This window comes from Leopardus geoffroyi, chromosome C2, assembly GCF_018350155.1.
Source record: "Leopardus geoffroyi isolate Oge1 chromosome C2, O.geoffroyi_Oge1_pat1.0, whole genome shotgun sequence".
Taxonomy (NCBI): domain Eukaryota; kingdom Metazoa; phylum Chordata; class Mammalia; order Carnivora; family Felidae; genus Leopardus; species Leopardus geoffroyi.
This window is the reverse complement of record NC_059333.1, coordinates 72522076-72539974: the sequence shown is the minus strand read 5'-3', so window position 1 is coordinate 72539974 and position 17899 is coordinate 72522076. Positions and strand designations below refer to the sequence as shown.

General features: G+C 38.0%; 1 protein-coding gene and 1 pseudogene across 1 annotated transcript in view; one reads left to right on the top strand and one right to left on the bottom strand.

The window, feature by feature from the left end:
• Positions 1 to 17899, bottom strand: part of PAK2 (p21 (RAC1) activated kinase 2) — a 100342-nt gene that overhangs the window by 62143 nt on the left and 20300 nt on the right. The gene's annotated exons all lie outside the window — the stretch shown is intronic.
• On the top strand, positions 7483 to 12191 carry LOC123610344 (annotated as a pseudogene).

Sequence of the window (17899 nt, the reverse complement as noted above, 5' to 3'; positions counted from 1 at the left end):
TGCAAACATTTACACAAAGACAGCAGGTGATTAGTGGTCACTAAGAGGTGAACGGAATGGGATGTGACTACTAATGGGTATGGCGTTTCTTTCTGAACGCCATTTCATGAAAATGTTCTGGAATTAGACATCAGACATTGCACAATCTTTTTAGTAACTTAAAACCACTTAATTGTACAGTTTAAAATGGTAAGTTTCAGCTATGTGAATATCTCAAATTAAAAAAAATTTTTTTTGAATGATTTATTTTTGAGAGACAGAGCACGAGTGGGGGAGGAGCAGAGAGAGAGGGAGACAGAGTCCGATGCAGGGCTTGAACTCAAGAACCATGAAATCATGACCTGAGCTGAAGTCGGACGCTTAACCTACTGAGCCACCCAGGCACCCCGCTACATAAGACACTTTAAAAGTGAACTTAAAAGTAAAGATACAGGGGTGCTTGGGTGGCTCAGTTAAGCCTCTGACTCTTGATTTCAGCTCAGGTCATGATCTCACGGTCATGAGATCAAGCCCTGGGGCGGGCTCCGTGCTGAGCATGGGGCCTGCTTGAGATTCCTGCCCCCCTTCCCCAGATAAAAACAAAAACAAAAACAAAAATAAAATAAGAGAGGGGCACCTGGGTGGCTCAGTCGGTTAAGCGCCGACTTCAGCTCAGGTCATGATCTCGCGGTTTGTGGGTTTGAGACCCGCACTGGACTCTGTGCTGACAGCTTGGAGCCTGGAGCCTGCTTTGGATGCTGTGCCTCTCTCTCTCTCTCTCTGCCCCTCCCCAACTCATGCTCTGTCTCTGTCTCTCAAAAATGAATAAAAGTTAAAAAAAAAAACTTTTTAAAAAAATAAAAAATGAGACACAACAAAATTAAATATTTTATTGATTTCATGAAGTACATTTTTTAAAAATTTTATCTATCTATAAGTTTACATCGAAGTTAGTTAGCATGTAGTGCGCAATGATTTCAGGAGTAGATTCCAGTGATTCATCCCCTGTGTATAACAGCCAGTGCTCATCCCAACGATTGTCTTCCTTAATGCCCCTTACCCATTTAGCCCATCCCCCCACCCACAACCCTTCCAGCAACCCTGTTTGTTCTCTGTATTTAAGAGTCTCCTATGTTTTGTCGCCCTCCCTGTTTTTATATTATTTTTGCTTCTCTTCCCTTATGTTCATCTGTTTTGTATCTTAAATTCCACACGAGTGAAGTCATATATTTGTCTTTCTCTAATTTCACTTAGCATAATACCCTCCAGTTCATCCTACGTAGTTGCAAACTCGAAGTACATTCTTAAGTGAAACTGGTTTTAAAGAAAAAACAAAAAAAAACCCCTCCAAGTGTATGGCCACTGCCTCGATTTGTACCAAAATATAGGCTGTTTTACCTGCCAGCACTGCAAGTGTCAACAGTATGAAAGGCAAAGAGTATCTTAGTATTATTATGAAAATAGGTTTTGACTTCATAAACCCCAGTGGTACCACACACCACACTGAGAACTGCTGCTTTAAAGTATATCCCAGCTCTACACCTCACCCTCATACGCCAATTATTGTTTTACTGAGGTGGCAAAAGACACATATTTATTCATTCTTTCAAAACACAGCCTTTCCATATACAGTACTTTGTTCACCCAAAAAATTTTCTTTACTGCTCTATTTTAATATAGTGCACAGTAGTTTTTTAATTTGCTGCATACATTCAGTCCAATAGAACTAAAGAGGAGCTAATAGATTATTTGTTTCACAACATTCTTCTTGGTGATTATACATTACAGGTAAAGTTGAATTAGCTATCTCAAGGAAATCCCAATTAACATGATGTTATTACCTTACAGGCAACACATGTCTAAATAAACCCCCAAATTTAACATTAAACGTATGGGTCACAGATATCCTTAATGAAATTACTCAAGATGACAAATATGACAGCAACAATTCTAAGTAATATGCCTCATAAGTGATTAGATCTTAGTAAATACAAGCATGACAATCCTTGATACTATGACATCAGCTTAGCTGAGGACTTCATCACTTCATCTCAAGATTTCTCTAACCAGTATCTATGTCTTCAACTGCTGCTCAGAGGAAGAGGTTAGAAGCTTTAACCAGCTTCCTAAAGAGTTTCCATGCATTCAGGTTTTACTTAGAGCTACCCATAAGCAACAGACTGAGGACTAAACTCTGATATTTAGGGACATTTACTACTGAATTGATCTGATATCATGAATGCACCACATAAATCATATGCCTCATTTTACCCAAATACACCAAAGAATTTTCTGGCCTAACTCATCTTTGTGTATAAATTTCTCCATTCTTAAACTTTCTTCAGTATTTTCTGTATCTAATCAAATCTTTCAATGTTCAGCAGGAATTATTTCCTATGTAAGATCATTCCTGTCTATCCTTGTTCAAAATGATCCTTCAAATCCTCTGAACAAGACTGACCCCCGCCCCCCACCTCCACACAGGCCCCTCACATCCTCTGAATACAAGTTACACAGGAAAACTAATTCAGAGAGTAATAAAGCTGGATTAGAATTTACCTGGTCCATCTTTCTTTCTTTTTTCTTTTTTTAACGTTTATTTGTTTTTGGGACAGAGAGAGACAGAGCATGAATGGGGGGAGAGCCAGAGAGAGAGGGAGACACACAATCCGAAGCAGGCTCTAGGCTCTGAGCTGTCAGCACAGAGCCCAACGCGGGGCTCGAACTCACAGAGTGCGAGACCATGACCTGAGCCGAAGTTGGACGCTTAACTGACTGAGCCACCCAGGCGCCCCTCTTTCTTATTTTATATGCGAAGGACCAACACCCCCCAAAATAAGTAGGCTGAATTTAATTACTAACAAACTAAGACCAGAATTCAAGGTCAGTAACAACTCAATCTCACGTTGTTGTTTTTTTCTTAATCATGTTAATATATTGGATCACTCTCGGGGTATCTGGCTGGCTAAGTTGGTGGAGCATAGGACTTTTGATCTCCAGGTTGCAAATTTGAGCCCCACGTTGGGTGTAAAGATTTTTTTTAAGACTTTATGATTTTTTTATGTCATCTCTACACCCAACGTGGGGCTTGAACTCACAATCACGAAATCAAGAGTCACAAGTTCCACCAAGTCAGCCAAGCACCCCTAGAGATTACTTAAAAATAAAACCTTTAAAGGACTCTGGCAATGAGTTACAACTGTGCATCCTTAATTATTCTTTTAGGTATCTTTCCTGCTCAAGACTTCAAGCAATTGGGGCGCCTGGGTGGCTCAGTCGGTTAAGCGTCCGACTTCAGCTCAGGTCACGATCTCGCAGACCGTGAGTTCGAACCCCACGTCGGGCTCTGGGCTGATGGCTCAGAGTCTGGAGCCTGCTTCCGGTTCTGTGTCTCCCTCGCTGTCTGCCCCTCCCCCGTTCATGCTCTGTCTCTCTCTGTCTCAAAAATAAATGTAAAAAAAAAAAAAAAAAAAAAAAAAAAGACTTCAAGCAATTGAAAGGCACCACCACCACTATTATTATTATATACTGTACTGTCTCCTTTAATGTTTAACACAGATCCTTGCATGTATTAAGACAGTAATAGTTACTGATTTAAGGTACTATATACTCTGTCACCAGAGGAAATATTCTTCCCAAATTTATTAGTTCTCTATCAAAAAGCATTTCACTACACAACATATAAACTACCCTATATTAACAAAAATATCTTTGGAAAGATTTACACTTTTCCTCTAATAGCTAATTCATGGCGTTAGTCTTTAATCCTTTCCATAAAACAATGTTATTTTTTTCTGTGTGTTGCTTCTACTGATGGTGTCAAATGCCTAAAAAGTGCTAAGTGACGATGTGATAAGGTTCTTTACATCTTATATTTTAACCAGAAACAATATAAAAACAATTCATGATAAAATTCTGATTTACCAGTGTTTTGCTCCATCATTACCCAAAAATGTTTTCTTAAAAAAAAAATGATAATAATGCCTCTCTCTAAATCTGTTCACTTTTTGCTACTTTTCAGTGAAAAACAAGTAGGCGAAACAAAAAGCCCCAAAACACACTGTACTCTTCTAACAGGCCCATTGTTTAATTGTGACACGACTCAAAAACAAACAATTCCTCAATTGTCTACTGAAGGAGACCAGGGGAAGCTAAATATACGACAGAAATGAAAAAAAGGAGTGGTGTCTGGAACTAGTCAGTCTTAACTAGTAAAAATTGTCAAATTTTTTATAATCTAACTTGGATCAACTATGGTATTTAATGTACAAACCATACACTACTAAAAAATGATTTGAAAAGCACAACTTGCTTTATATTTTTTACTTACATTTTATATAAATAACAAATGAATCTTAAGTTTTCAGTACCTTAAAAATGAAGTCTAACACTATTTGATAGACTTCTAGCAATCTCTCAATAAGCTATAAGAGCTCCCAAAACACTGGCCTCTCCTCCCTTCCCACCTCACAAAAGCTTCAAAAGCTTTTGAGAGAGAAAGTATCGATTAAAAATATCACTAATCACCTCAAATGTACAACACACGCTATGGAAGGCAAGTTCACAAATTAAAAGGAAAGGAGTGTTTTTATTTGGTGGCAATGGCCATAACATCAGGTCTGTTAGTAGCAAAGCCAGAAAGGAAAAGGAAAGTGGGGAAGAGATACAGAAGACAACTGGGGCACTGAAAAAGAATAAAGTAGTGTAAAGAAACTCTGATTCAAACTCAAATAAATGAAGGAGTGGATAATATATCAAATCTATAAAAATGTAAGGATAGGCTAGTTAAGATGAAAAGGATGTTTCCATAGAGCCCAAAGCAAAGTGAAACCAAGAACAAAGAGTAAGCAAGTTACCAATCCATTTATTTTTGAAGGATTTTTGACTAACCCTTGGAGACCTTAAATTTCCACTTTGATGGCTGTCACAGGGGACAGGTGATAAAGCCAAGTCTGCCTGAATTGAAAAATCTAATAGATTTTCAACCTAAAAAGTATAATCTGTTCAAGAGTAAATCAGGAATGAATCCCTCTGGGCCAAACGGAACAAGAAAACCTTCAGTATTTTGAGTCCAGTGATACTGTGGAGTGGGGGCTGGGGGTGAGGTTCTCTGAGAAATCCTAACAACAAAATGTACGTTTTTTGGTATGAATTCATCCCACCTCTGAGGTCCCCCAAATTCCCAAATAGGTTTAATTAAATATGGTCATGCTAGTGAATGGTAAAATCAAATGACAAGAACTTTAGATCTTTTTGGGTACTACTCAGAGCTCAAATAATACCCAAAGATAAAATTCTAAGGAAAAGGAACATCTCATAGTGAAAATTCAGAAAACAAAACAAAGCACCATGACAGAACTAGCCAAAACAGACTGGTGAAATAGATGTAGAATGATTTGACACAGAATATGTATCAGAAGTTTGAAAAAAAGCAAATATGAAAAACCACCATACAAAACTTTTGGAAAGGGGCACCTGAATGATTCAGTCAGTTAAGTGTCCAACTTTGGCTCAGGCCATGAACTCATGATTCGGGAGTTCGAGTCCTTCAACAGGCACTGTCGGTGCAGAGCCTGCTTGGGATTCTCTCCCCACCCCCCCTGCCCCTCCCCGCTCACCCCCCCCCCATTCTGTTTCTCTCAATCTCAAATTTAAAAACTTAAAAAAAAAACCATAATACCTGAATATCTGAATTTGACATTTGAAGTAAAAAGGAGGGCAGACTTAGTGGAAGGAAGAATTAGTGAACTGAGTGAGGTAGGTCTCTTTAGAAAGTAACTAGAATGCTGCATAGACACAAAGAGAAAATATGAAAGAAAAGTAAGATGAGTAGGTTGGATGACCTAAGATATAACTATTTGGAGTTTCAGAAGAAAGGACATAATGAATGAAGGAATGGTTTACCAGATAAATTAGTAGCTGAGAAATTTCTAGAAGTGATGAAGGACACAAAATCCATAAGATGAAGAAACTTAATAAATCAAAAGCAGGATAAAAGTAATTTACACACACCAAAGTAAAGACACATCAGAGTGAAATTAAGATCAAAGAGCAAAGAGCTCCAAAAATCAGCCAAAGGAGAAAAAACGGCAATTGGACTTTAGCTTACTTCCTGATAGCAACAACAGCCAAAAAACATTGGAACATTCTCAATGTCCAGAGAGAAGGTGCCAACGTACTTCAGATTCAACAAAACTCTTTTGAGAATGAGGACAAAATAAAAATAATTTGAGACAAAGAAAATTTTCAAAAGATTAGAATTCCACTATTCTCTTAACCAAAATCAGTCAAGTTGGAAATCAAGAACAAAAAGAAAACCAGAAAAATATACCTTAAGTTTTGGAAATTTTAAAACATCTCCAAAAACTTACGGTTAAGAAAAGATATAATGGAAATTAGAAAATACTTAGAACTGAATGAGAGTGACAAAGCTACGTACCAAAACTTAGAGGATTGGATAAACAAAATGTGGTATATACCTACTGTAGAGTATGTTCATCTATAAAAAAGAAGTGAAATTTGATATGTGCTCTAATGAGCATCAACTTTGAAAACATTAAGTAGAATGAGCCAGACACAAAAGGCCAAATAGTGTATAATTTCACTTCCATGAGGCATCTGGAGTAGTCAAATTCATAGAGACAGAAAGAATAGAGATCACCAGGGCCTGACGGTAGAGTGAAATGAGCACTTATTGTTTAACGGGTACAGAGTTTCTGTCTGGGATAAGAAAAGTTTTGAAAATGTTAAGTTTTATGTTATGTATATTTTACCACACACACACACACACACACACACACACACACACACACTTGCCGGATGTGATTAAAGCACTTAAGGACACTTAGAGTTCTGAAGTTTTACTTTATAAACACTCATAGGAATTAAAAGGAGTTCTACTGGTAGTTAGCAGAGATCACAGATAACCAGTATTTCGCAACGGGCCAGCAAGTCCTCATAACTCTTGAATGTCCCACTGTGCAATGGTTTAGTTATATATAAAAATATATACGTATATATATGTGTGTGTGTGTGTATGTATGTGTGTGTATATATATATATATATATACATATATATATATATATGAACCTAGAGCATAGTTCTCTTTTACATATAAAATATATTTTTTAAGAAATTTTTTTAACGTTTATTCATTTTAGACAGAGAGAGACAGAACCTGAGCAGGGGAGGGGCAGAGAGAGAGAGAGGGAGACACAGAATTGGAAGCAGGCTCTAGGCTCTGAGCTGTCAGCACAGAGCCCGATGTGGGGCTCGTACCCACAAACCAAGTCAGATACTTAAACTGACTGAGCCACCCAGGTGCCCCTAAAATATATTTTTTACAGTTTTAACTCTCACTGAATTTTCCAGCCATGCAACCACTATGAAACCAAGAGGACCTTGACCTTCATTTTGCTCAGTTCACTTTTACTGAGATGTTTATTCACCATCTGTAATATCATATCACTTAAAGCAACATGCTCATGTTGGATGAGTAATCAATGGCAGTACATCTACATGAGATTGCATTAGGTCAAGCCTATGAACAGATAGATACAGGTACTTCATACTGATTTTTTGAGTAGTTGTGATCAAGTTATTTACAAATGTGTATTATAGTTTTCCTTTTATTTCTTATAACGAATATAATAAACAAATATAAACAAATATAATATACATTATATATAAATAATGGGTTGTATTACCTGTAACAGCAAAAGACTGGAAGCATCTCAAATAGTAATAAATAGGAGACTGGTTTAATTAGCTATATGTATCACCCACTAAAGTATTATATGTGAAAATGAATGATCACTCTACCCCATGGAGTGATCTCAGGGTACGCTACTAATGAAAATCAAAGATGGGAGAAAAATAGAAGTATCATATGCTACCATTTATCTAAGGGGAAAGAAAAGGCATGTCAACACATAGACATGCACATATGCACTAACACACGCTTATTATCTTTTTAATCGAAGGATAAACCTTTGATTGGTTACTGTTGGGGGGAGGAAGGGAACAAGATGGGGAGGGGGGGACTGGGGCACCTGGGTGGCTCAGTCAGTTAAGCGCAGATTCTTGATTTTGCCTTGGGTCATGATCTCACAGTTGACAGCACAGAACCTGGTTGGGATTCTCTCTCTCTCTCCCCCTCAATAAATTACCAACAAAAGTAGAATGAATACCACTACTTGAAATAAATAAGATACCACAGAGACCCAATCTAATAATCCATTGGCTGCTAAAAATGTCCTCGCATTTTTCACTTCACAGACAATACGTGAAACTTATTTAGCTTTACTATTAAGTGAAACAAAGACCACTGTACAAAATTAAATGCAATTTGGCAGAGGTTAAAAATTCCCATTTTCTTCTGTTCTTACATCTTTCGGGGTTACAACATCTACAATGGGAACTTCACTATGTGTTACACATTTAGCAAATACTCATTAACCAGGTTATGACACTGCTTCTATTATAAGCTATTATGATATATCATATTTCCTCTACCAAACTCCCTTTGTGAGAAGGTACTAATTTTATCTCTCTCTTTACTCCCCAACAGCACCTGGCAAAGTGTTATATACGTATACGTCAACATCGTAGAATACCAAAATGTGTTTTTCACCTACATAAACAATGTTAGCCAGTTTAGGCAAGTAAACTACTGCAACTAATCAAGTTGACTACTGAAAGACAATTCACTTATCTCTCTAGTCCTTCAATTCAATTACCTATAAAATGTATTAATACCTGAATTACTATTTTTGAAGTGACTGGGGACAGGAGACTGCAGGCTGTGAAAAATGCTTTGAAAATTTTTTTATCTGGGTTTATTACCATTTAGTTCTTTTCCTCCAATGGTTTTGCTATGGTAGAAGAAACAAGTGTTATTAATTGCAACTAAAAAGATTGTCTACAAAATGCCAACAAAACTATGATAAATTATTAAGGTAAACACAAATTTTGCCAAGATAAAGAGGAATATACAAAACTCAACTGCATTTCCCAAAGTGAAATGGGAAAGGGAAAAGATACCATTTATAACATAATAAAAAAATACCAAGTTCCTAGAACAGAAGTTCCCAAATCTTCTCAACTCACGGTGCCCTTGTTATTCCCAGTAATTATTCAACAATGACAAAAGAAATTCCAAATGGTTTCATTTATCTAGTAGTTAGGTCCAAACAACTTTGGGAAACATGCACCTGATGGGCACTGCACAACTCAAGACCTCAGACACTGCCCACACTCATTTCCTACTCCATGCTGATCTTTGTACTTTTAATCTCAGCAATTGCTTCATAAAGACAGACATTATCAAACGTATCACAACTTAATGTTGAAACTGTGAACTCCCAAAAGCTCAAAGTCCACACAGTGCTCAACAGATGTCAATCACCGATACCCTCTAATATTTAAAATCCCATGGTGACTCTGAGCTCAGTGGGATATCAGTTTGGGAACCATGTAATTAGAACGTTTACACAGAGGGGAAATATACTCAAAGATATTAAGTAGAACTAATAAATGGAGAGAGATACTAATGTTTATGAATTTTAACACTCAAAACTGTACAGATGCCAAATTTCCTCAAATTAATCTACAGATTCAAAGTAATCTTAATCAGGGGTACCTGGATGACTCAGTCAGTTGAACGTCTGACTCTTGATTTCAGCTCAGGTTGTGATCCCAGGGTTGTGGGATTGAGCCCTGTGTGGGGCTCCATGCTGAATGGGATATTCATTCATTCATTCATTCATTCATTCATTCTCTCTCTCCCCCCTCCTCTCCCCTGCTTATGCACTCACTCTAAAATAAATTAATTTAAAAACAAAACAAAACAAAAAATACCAAAGTAATCTTAATCAAAATCCCAAATGGGTTTTATGAAAAACTAGACAGCTAATTCTATTTTTTTTTTTCAACGTTTATTTTTTGGGACAGAGAGAGACAGAGCATGAACGGGGGAGGGGCAGAGAGAGGGAGACACAGAATCGGAAACAGGCTCTAGGCTCTGAGCCATCAGCCCAGAGCCCGACGCGGGGCTCGAACTCACGGACCGCGAGATCGTGACCTGGCTGAAGTCGGACGCTTAACCGACTGCGCCACCCAGGCGCCCCTAGACAGCTAATTCTAAAATCTATACAGAAGAACAAAGGCTCAGGAGTAGCAAAGACACTCCCAAAATAGAATCATGTGGAGACTTGCCCTGCTATGAACATTTTTTATCTAAGAAATTGGATCCTGTACCAGATACCACACCACTTATGCATCTTTTCCAATCCTTTTAGCCTCACCTGTCTCTTATTCAAGCTGCTACTCCAGCAACCAGCTCTATGCTGGATGTGGCCATTTTTTATTTTTCTTTTTTATCATTTTTAAAATTTTATTTATTTTTTAAAATTTACATCCAAATTAGTTAGCATATAGTGCAACAATGATTTCAGGAGTAGATTCCTTAGTGCCCCTTACCCATTTAGCCCATCCCCCCTCCCACAATCCCTCCAGTAACCCTCAGTTTGTTCTCCATATTTATGAGTCTCTTCTGTTTTGTCCCCCTTCCTGTTTTTATATTATTTTTTCCCCTTCCCTTATGTTCATCTGTTTTGTCTCTTAAAGTCCTCATATGAGTGAAGTCATAGGATTTTTGTCTTTCTCTAACTAATTTTGCTTCGCATATTACCCTCTAGTTCCATCCGCGTAGTAGCAAATGGCAAGATTTCATTCTTTTTGATTGCCAAGTAATACTCCATTGTATATAAATACCACATCTTCTTTATCCATTCATCCATCAATGGACACTTGGGCTCTTTCCATACTTTGGCTATTGTTGATAGTGCTGCTATAAACATGGGGGTGCATGTGTCCCTTCGAAACAGCACACCTGTATCCCATGGATAAATGCCTAGTAGTGCAATTGCTGGATTGTAGGGTAGTTCTATTTTTAGGTTTTTGAGGAATGGACGTGGCCATTTTTTAAATGCATACACAACATAACAATGCCTCACTTCATTCCTGAGCTGCGTACATTGCCACCCACCCATGTGCAATCTGGTAGTGCAGGGGTGAACCTATAACTATCCGTGATGAGAAGACATCCCGTCTCATTAGATCCTTTTTCTATCCTGTGTTGGATGATCCTGTGACAAACTTTCTATAACTTCCTGGAGGACAGTACAATGGGACTGAGCAATCAGTTACACTTCCATATGGGCTACCACTCTACGTATGCTCCACTCCCTCTTTCCCATTATTTCTGCTCCCTGGGATATATTCTTCCTAATAATGAAAAGATACATAAGCCTTCTGCTGCAAGTTCTGCCTTCTGGTGAATCCAGGCGAAGAAAGATCCCTGCTTTATGTCATATCAAATAAAATTTTATATGGATTAAAGATTTAACGTGAAAGGAAAATTCTCATTTTTATTATTATTATTATTATTATTATTATTATTATTATTTTAATCTGTATTTATTTTTGAGAGAGAGAGAGAGACAGCATGAAAAGGGGAGGAGCAGAGAGGGAGACGCAGATTCTAAAGCAGGCTCCAGGCTCTGAGCTGTCAGCACAGAGCCTGATACAGGGCTTGAACTCACGAAAGCGAGTTCATGACCTGAGCCGAAGTCAGATGCTCAACTGACTGAGCCACCCAGGCGCCCCGTAAAATTCTCATTTTTAGAAAATTATATAGGAGGATATCTTTATGTAGAAGAATACCTTTTATGACTCTAAAGGAAAAGAATGATAAATATGACTACATTCTATACTATAAAAAGACATGCCATAAACCAGGAGATATCTGCAACAGAAGTAAGTTGACAAAAATTGTATCCAGAATATAGAAAGAATTCTTATAAAGAAATACGTTCTGTACTCGCGCTAGTGGCAGTGGCAGCAGGTGCACCCTTGGCAGGCAAAATTGATGCCAGCGAGCTCATGGACCTATATGTGCCGTGAAAATGCTCCTCTAGCAACCGCATCATCGGCACCAAGGACCACGCATCCATTCACCTGAAAGTGGCTGAAGCTGACAAGGTGACGGGCAGGTTCAATGGCCAGTTTAAAACCTACGCTATCTGTGGCGCCATTCACAGGAGGGGTGAGAGAAACGACTCCACTCTGGTCAAAGCCGATGGCATCGTTTCAAAGAACTTCTGACTAAAGAAGATCATGGATGTGAGATACTTGTCATGAATAAATAGCACCCCCCCAAAAAAGAAATAAGTAAAAGACAAACAACCCAATAAATAATGGGCAAATGACACGAATGGGCATTTCATGGAAGATGACAAGTGAATAAAATACATGAGAACATGCCCAACCTCATAAAAAATCATGGAAATGTTAAGGCCAGTAGTAGATACGGAAATGTAAGTTAAGGCCATTAGTAGATACCATTTTACATCTTCTCGATTAAGAAGGCTGACCAAAATCAAATGCTACCAAGATGCAAAGAGAACTTTTATAACTGCTGGCAGGAGTGCAAAGTAGCAAAACTACTTCAGAGAACAATTTGGTATTAGCTTGTAAAGTTGTTTGCCTTTACATTCTGCAACTTAGCAGGTTTTATTCCTGGATATAAATCCAATAAACTCTTGCACATATGCAAATTGTAAGAATATTTATAGTAGTACTGTCATACCAATAAAAGACCAAAAACAACCCTTTATATGCCAGGCTGTGTGCTGATAACAAACACTGCAAAATCTTAATGTTTTAACACAAAGAAGGTTTATTTCTAGTGGACACTAAGCTTGAGGAAGTTATTTTGCCTTAAGATAATTTATGGATCTAGGCTGCTGTGATTCTAAAGTTAACAAGTTGTCACCAAAATGGAAGAGAGAGACTAAGGGAGCATGTGGGCTTTTAACTGTCTCAGTCCACAAGTGACATACCTTACTCATGGTTCAACAAAACCTGCCACATGCAAGGCAATCCATAAATATCTGTTGAATGAATGCATGAGTACAGAGGAATAAGAGATCATTTTTACCATCTCAAAATGATTTGTGAAAGTGCATGACTTTGACTTGATAAATGACATCAAAGATAGACAGTTTCCACAGATAAAAAATGGGGGAAGGATACTCCAGTACTACCTATAGATCGCAGTGAACAGGCTTCACCTCACAGACTGACTGTGAATGATCCTGAGAGGCTGGCTGCCACATCTTCCTGTAGGCTGTGATTAGAATTCTGAGGCTGCATTCCACTTCTGGGAGGGTATGAAATAAAATAATCCAGCAAAGACAGACAAAAAAAAAAATCTCTCCTTGCTTTAAGAAAAATGTTTTTTGGGGCTCCTGGGTGGCTCAGTAGGTTAAATGTCCGACTTCGGCTCAGGTCATGATCTCACGGTTCGTGGGTTCAAGCCCCCTGCCTGGCTCTATGATGACAGCTTGGAGCCTGGAGCCTGCTTCAGATTCTTTGTCTCCTTCTCTCTCTGCTTCTCCCCTGCTCACACTTTGTCCCTCTCTCTCTCTCTCTCTCCCAAAAATAAACATTAAAAAAAATAATTTTTTAAAATGTTTTTTGGAAAATGATGGATATATATATAATATATATATTACATATATATTCCTAAGCAGTATCAAATTACATACAGAGGTTTAAAAAACTGAACACTCAAGGGGCACCAAGCTGGCTTAGTCCATAGAGCACATGACTCTAATCTTAGGGTTGTGAAATTAATCTCCATGTTGCATGTGGATCCTACTTAAAAACAAAGAAAAAGAACAACAACAACAACAACTAAATACTTAGAAAAGTTTTCCTTTGGTGTGCCTGGGTGGCTCAGGTGGTTAAGCGGCCAACTCTTGATTTTGGCTAGGGTCATGATCTCACAGTTTGTGAGTTTTAGCCCCTCATGGGGCTTTACGCTGACAGCACAGAGCCTGTTTAGGACTCTCTCTGTCCCTCTCCCCCACTCTCTTCCTCCCAAAAATAAATACATAAACTTAAAAAAATAATATAATCTTTAAAAAAAGTAAATAAAACTTGTTTCACTATGAACATACCATTCTGTAAACTGCGCTATTTAACATGGGTGGATATACTGGACATATATGGCTATTTAAATTTAATTAAAATGAAATAAAATTCAGATACTTAGTCATACCAGCCATATTTCAAATGCTCGGTGGTTACATGTGGCTAGTGGCTGCTATACTGGGCAGCAGAGATATAGAACATTTACATCATGGCAACAAGTTCAAGTTCAACAGCACTATTCTAAATCCTTCTATACAACTACTCATATACAGTCAGAGGAAGAGTGGTTATTTTAATGTTAGATATTTCTAAGTCAAGATTATACCGAAAAGGTTTAAAAACTAAACTTTAGTATAAAGTTTTAATGTTTTCCTTAAGTTATCAAAAATGGAAAGCAAACAATTCACTTCTGTACCAACTTGGTTAAAAGGCTGACAAGTCAACAAGAACCAGTCTAGATTTAGTAGTATAGAATATATCTCTGAAAATGGGCCTAACATTATACATCCTGGCCACTTATTTATATAAGCCCAGTTGTGAATTAACACCCAAGAACTTTGCTTTCATTCTTTAGAATTACTGTCCAACTTTTAAAGTGTAAATGCCAATAAACAGTGATATGGAATTATAAAGGCTTTCTTTCATGAGAATCCTTCAGTCTTTGACATCTAGGCAAGGATTACTTCCTATACCTCAACAAGGGCAAAATTCAGTTTTCAATTTGTTTTCCCAGATTAAGTCTGCCAGAACCCTGTTTACTAAGAGGCGCATCCGTATGAAAATCTTTGAGCAAAGAGGAGAAAAGCATGATGGACTTCTAAGATGCAACATTCCATCAATGTGATTACACTGCAACTACAATGTGATTAACTTCCTGATGGTCATTTAAAGAACACCAAAGTAATGTCTAGAGATTGTCTATTTGACAAGCTTCTATAAAAAGTTACAAAAATACTACATCAAAATAAAAAGCTTCTGCATAGCAAAGGAAACAACAAAACTAAAAGACAACAAAGATGACCTACAGAATGGGAGAAGATATTTGCAAATGACATAACTGATAAAGGGTTAGTATCCAAAATATATCAAGAACTTATGTAACTCAACACCCAAAAAACTCCAAATAATCCAATTTAAAAAATGGGCAGAAGACATGAACAAAAGAACACATGAAGATGTACATGAAGATGTTCAACATCATTATTCATTAGGGAAATGCAAATCAAAACCACGATGAGATACCATCTCACACCTGTCAGAATGGAGAAAAAGGAACCCTTGTACACTGCTGGTGGGAATGCAAACTGGGTGAGCCACTACAGAAAACAGTATGGAGATTCCTCAAAAAATTAAAATAGAATTACCATATGATCCAGCAATTCTACTACTACATATTTACCCAGAGAATATAAAAAATGCTAATTCAAAAAGATATATGCACCCCTAAGTTTATTGCAGCATTATTTACAATAGCAAAATATGGAAGCAATCTAAGTGTCTATCAATAGATGAATGGGGTGCCTAGGTGGCTCAGTTAGTTACGCGTCCAACTTTGGCTCAGGCACATGATCTCACGGTTTGTGGGTTTGAGCACCACATCGGGCTCTGTGCTGACAGCTCAGAGCCTGGAGCCTGCTTCGGATCCTGTATCTCCCTCTCTCTGCCCCTTCCTTGCTCACACTCTGTCTCTCAAAAACGAATGAACATTGGGGCACCTGGGTGGCTCAGTCGGCTGAGCGTCCGGCCTCGGCTCAGGTCATGATCTCACGGTTTGTGAGTTCAAGCCCCGCGTCAGGCTCTGTGCTGACAGCATAGAGCCTGGAGCCTGCTTCTGATTCTGTGTCTCCCTCTCTCTCTCTGCTCCTACCCCGCTCATGCTCTGTCTCTCTCTCTCTCTCTCTCTCTCTCAAAAATAAATAAACATTAAAAAATTAAAAAAAAAAAAGAATGAACATTAAAAAAATTTTTTTTACACAGATGAATAAAGATGTGGTATATAAATATAATGGAATATTACCCCCCGAAAAAAGAATGAAACCTTGCCATCTGCAACAACGTGGATGGATCCAGAGGATATAATGCTAAGTACACTCAGACAAGACAAATACCTTATGATTGCACTCATGCATGGAAATTAAGTAACAAAACAGACAAACAACAAAAAAGAGACAGACAAAAAACCAGACTCTTAAACACAGAGAAAAAATTGATGGTCAACAGAGGGGAGGTGGGGCAGGGGGGATGGGTAAAGTAGGTGAAAGGGATTATTGTGATGAGCACTGAGTAATACATCGAATTGTTGAATCACTATACTGTACACCTGAAACTAATATAACTCTGTATGTTAATTGTACTGGAATTAAAAATAATAATACAAAAAATATAATAAAAAATTTTGAAGTACTTACATAAATAAATTTTGCATAAACACCAAAGATAAAGTTCCTCCAAATGCTAGTATATATCATTTTGCATTATTATATTTCAAAGCCAATTTCTTCTGTAAACAAATATACAAAAGCAGCAGCAAGCACCACCACAGAAAGCTTTCCCTCCCAACTATCTCCTCTACCTAGCCATATTTGATCAAATGATTAACATGGATTCTTTTTAAGGGTAATAGACCTGAATGTTTTTCCCATGTTTCTACAATACACAAGGAGAAAAATACTTTTCTATATTCTAATTTTTATAAATGAACATGTACTGTTTTTGTAATGAAGAATAATAGCTGTCATCTTCAATTAAAAAAATAAAAATTTTAGGTGAAATAGGTGAAGGTAAAGGGGATTAAGAGGTACAAACATCCAGTTATAAAATAAATAAGTCATAGGGATGAAAAGTACAGTATAGGGAATATAGTCAATAAGATTGTAATGATAACACTGTATGGTGGCAGATGGTAACCACACTTATTGTGGTGAGCATTTTGTAATATACAGAATTGTCAAATCACTACACTGTACACCTGAAACCAATATAACATTGTATGTCAATCATAGCTGAATTAAAAAAAAACCCTATTGATCTTACAAGAGCTTCATATACTACTTTTTTTTTTTTAATTTAAGAGAAACAGTGAGAATGGGGGAGGGGCAGAGAAAAAGAGGGAGAAAGGGCATCCCAAGCAGGCTCCAAGCTGTCAGCACAGAGCCTGATGTGGGACTCATCCTACAAACCGTGAGATCATGACCTGAGCCAAAATCAAGAGTCAGAGGATTGACTGACTGAGCCACCCAGGCGCCCTGCTCATATACTACTACTTCTTCAACTGTCATAATCTCATAGAAGTTCTACTCCTATGAGCTCTGACAGCACTAATACCATTCCCTTGCTGGTTACTGATTTAGTGCCTCTCAATTCCAAGTTCATCCAGTCTGTCTATTCTGAAAATAGACCTGGGACTTTTAAAGTTTTTCCTTGGCCAGCGGGCACGATGTTAAGCTTTATCAGTAGAGGGCGCAGGAGAGACATTGTAGGAGAAAAGTTTTGCTTCCAGGTTCTGGTGTGTTTGCTCACCAGACTCCTCCAGCATCAGACTTGTATTCGGCAAGGTGACCAGCAGCATACCCAGCAGCCACCAGGTTCCCCCTACTCTCTTCTTGGGAGCTTTTGTAGTGGAGTTAACTAACACCTCCCTGTCAACAGCTTTCTCTGGTACCCTAGAGAACAGATGTTCGGCAAGTTCTGCCCACACAGCACCACTGCTATTTAGGTATCCACAGGCATGCTGTCTCCAACAAGGTCTAGATCTCAGCTCTGGGGGAAGGAGGGTTCCTTCCTAGGTGCCGAGTGAGCTATGAGCCCTAGGTAGCAGCTGTTCCTTATATCTGCTATTACTATATTCTTCAGACTTGTATTTACTTCTTACTAGCTCATGCGTCATTATTCTACCCTCTTGTTATAATCAATAATTCGTTC